Source organism: Ovis aries, chromosome 21 (assembly GCF_016772045.2).
Source record: "Ovis aries strain OAR_USU_Benz2616 breed Rambouillet chromosome 21, ARS-UI_Ramb_v3.0, whole genome shotgun sequence".
Taxonomy (NCBI): domain Eukaryota; kingdom Metazoa; phylum Chordata; class Mammalia; order Artiodactyla; family Bovidae; genus Ovis; species Ovis aries.
Window position 1 is genome coordinate 38,183,399 of NC_056074.1, and position 4,038 is coordinate 38,187,436.

Below are 4,038 nucleotides of genomic sequence, written 5' to 3' on the forward strand. Positions count from 1 at the left end.
GGGAAAATAAGAAACCAGTAAAAGGTATTTTAAAATAATAAAAATTGTATCTTAGTTTTCTAGTGCTTTCATAATAAATAAAGCTCCCCAACCGAGTGACTGTAACAACAGAAATGCATTTGTGTCATAGTTCTAGAGGCTCAAGTTGTTGGCAGGGCCATGCTTTCCTCTGTAGGCTCTAGGGAAGGGTCTGTTCCAGGTCTCTCCTGGGGAAGAAAACAACATAAGTTAGGAAAGCAGGGAACAATGAAAGTATGTAATAGGACTCTATTCTTGTGGGGAAAAGAAACGTCTAGGTATTAGTCAAAATATTAACATTAGTATCTATGTGTATTACTACTGCCAAGAGCTTTCATGAAGTAAATTTTTCTGTTTCTAACTTTTTATGATGAATGTTTAGTTCAAAATTAACCTATATCTATGCTGTTTATAAGAGACCTACTTCAGGTCTAGGGACATGTACAGACTGAAAATGAGGGGATGGGAAAAGGTATTCCATGGAAATGGAAATAAAAAGAAAGGTGGAATACTAATACTTATAGCAAACAAAATATACTTTATTTATTTTTATTTTTAATTAATTTATTGTATTTTAAATATAAATTTATTTATTTACAATATTGTATTGGTTTTGCCATACATCAGGGAACACGTGTACACCCATGGTGGATTCATGTTACAAAGCCACAGTCATCAAGACAGTATGGTACTGGCACAAAGACAGAAATATAGATCACTGGAACAAAATAGAAAGCCCAGAGATAAATCCACACACATATGGACACCTTATCTTTGACAAAGGAGGCAAGAATATACAATGGAGTAAAGACAATCTCTTTAACAAGTGGTGCTGGGAAAACTGGTCAACCATTTGTAAAAGAATGAAACTAGATCACTTTCTAACACCTCACATGAAAATAAACTCAAAATGGATTAAAGATCTAAATGTAAGACCAGAAACTATAAAACTCCTAGAGGAGAACATAGGCAAAACACTCTCCGACATAAATCACAGCAGGATCCTCTATGAACCACCTCCCAGAATTCTGGAAATAAAAGCAAAAATAAACAAATGGGATCTAATTAAAATTAAAAGCTTCTGCACAACAAAGGAAAATATAAGCAAGGTGAAAAGACAGCCTTCTGAATGGGAGAAAATAATAGCAAATGAAGCAACTGACAAACAACTAATCTCAAAAATATACAAGCAGCTTATGCAACTCAATTCCAGAAAAATAAACTACCCAATCAAAAAATAGGCCAAAGAACTACATAGACATTTCTCCAAAGATGTATGGCAAAATAGACTTTAAAATAAAAACTGTTACAAGAGATAAGCAAGGGATCAATCCAAGAAGAAAATACAACAATTAGTCACTCAGTCAACCTCATGGACTGTAGCCCACCAGGCTCCTCTGTCCATCGGATTCTCCAGGCAAGAATACTGGAGATGGTTGCCATTTCCTACTCCAGCGGATCTTCCCAACCCAGGGATTGAACCCGTGTCTCTTGCATTGGCAGGTGGATTCTTTACCACTGAGCCACCTGGGAAGTCCCATACACCTAACATATGAGTGCCTCAATTTATAAGGCAAATGCCACTGTGATCAGAGTAGAAAAGGAAATAAAAGCAATCCAAATTGGAAAAGAAGAAGTAAAATGGTCACTGTTTGCAGATCACATGATACTATACATAGAAAATACTAAATATGTTATCAGAAAACTACTAGAGCTCATCAATAAATTCAGTAAAGTTGCAGGATACAAAATTAGTACACAGAAATCTCTTGCATTCCTATACACTAACAATGAAAGATCAGAAAAAATTAAAGAAGCAATCTCATTTACCATCATATCAAAAAGAATGAAATACCTAGGAATAAACCTAACTAAGGAGGCAAAAACCTGTACTCCAAAAACAGTAAGACACTGATGAAAGAAACTGAAGATAACACAAACAGATGGAAAAACATACCATATTCCTGGATTGGAAGAATAGCATTGCCAAAATGACTATAATACCCAAGGCAATCTACAGATTCAGTGCAATCTCTATCAAATTACCAATGGCATTTTTCACAGGACTAGAAGAAAAAATTTTAATGTGATAGAAGCATAAAAGAGTCTGTATAGATAAAGAAATCTTGAGAAAGAAAAATGTAGCTGAAAGAATCAGGTTCCCTGACTTCAGACTGTATTACAGAGCTAGAGTAATCAAAACAGTATGTGGTACCAGCATAAAGACAGAAATATAGCTCAATGGCACAGGGTAGAAGGCCCAGAAATCAACCAATGCACCTATGGTCACCTGAGCTATGACAAAAGAGAGAAGATTAGGAAAGAATATACAATGGAGAAAAGACAGTCTCTTCAATAAGTGGTGCTTGGAACACTGTACAGCTACATGAAAAATAATGAAATTAGAACATTCTCTAATACCATACAGAAAAATAAATACAAAATGAATTAAAGACCTAAATGTAAGATGGGATATTGTAAAATTCCTCTAGGAAAATACAGGCAGAAGACTCTGACATAAATCACAGCAATATTTTTTGGTTCCACCTCCTAAAGTAATGAAAATAAAAGCAAACAAATGGGAACTAGTTAAACTCAAAAGCGTTTGCACCCTCTCCCTCTCCCTCTGAGTCCAAAAGTCCGTTATACACATCTGTGTCTTTTTTCCAAGAGGGTGGGATGATTTGGGAGAATGGCATTCTAACATGTATACTATCATGTAAGAATTGAATCGCCAGTCTAGGTCTGACGCAGGATACAGCATGCTTGGGGCTGGTGCATGGGGATGACCCAGAGAGATGTTATGGGGAGGGAGGTGGGAGGGGGGTTCATGTTTGGGAACACATGTAAGAATTAAAGATTTTTAAATTTAAAAAATAAAATAAATAAATAAATAAATAAATAAATAAATAAAAAACAAAAGCGTTTGCACGCAAAGGAAGCCATAAACAAAATCAAAAGACAACCCACAGAATGGAAGAAAATATTTGCAAATGAAGCAACTGACAAGGAATTTACTTCCAACTATACAATACAGCTCACGAAGCTCAATTTCAAAAAATAAAAACAAAGGAAACAATGAACAGAAGACCTAAACAGACATTTCTCTAAAGAAGACATACAGATGGATTAACAGCTCATGAAGATGCTAAACATCACTAATTATCAGACAAATGCAAATCAGAACTTGCAATGAGGTATCACCTCGCTCTGGTCAAAATGGCCATCATCAAAATCAAATAACAATAAATGATGGAAGTACCTCTCTCTTACTCACCAGAGTCTTACAGTTGAAGACCTTATCTTACACACTGCCATATTTCTAGAACACAAAACATCCTCACAAATGTTATCTGAGTGAATCAATAAGCCTGTAATAAATAAAGTGGTAAACGCACTAACCACTGGCTTATCCCTCTGTCCTCCATCATTACCTGTCCTGACCCCATTTCGAGTACTTTATTTTCAACAGGAATTCGTGGTTTGATTTGACTTGAAGCAGAATAATATCATTTACCAAAAGAAAAATATTGTACCATATTTCACTTGCTATAAATTAACTCAGGACTATTCATTAACTTTTTTAAATGAAAATTCAATACTAAACAAGCAAAACACCTACTTTCAGTAATTTTTACAGTAAAATAACATTTCACTTTCTAGTCTGGCAAATGACATGTTCTGGAACAGGCTGCAAACCATGCTGCAGGTTTATTTTATTTTATTTACAGATGTGGCGCTCAAAGTCCAATGCCACTTTGGGGCACTGCTGACAAAAAGAATTTTCACAGAGTAGACCTTTAAACAGTTTTGTCAATTACTGGAAGCATCTCAGCAAAGTATTTCTCTGTGACTTTAAAGAAAACAGTTACCAACCTGATCCCGAAACAAGCTAGAGAACTGGCTTCCATGCCCTTGCTGTGGAGGTGACCCAGGACCCACTGAGCTAACATTGAGATCAGGATCAATACACACTTAGTGTGTGACATAGTGAAAGTTTTCCTCTCTTTGAACTCCTCT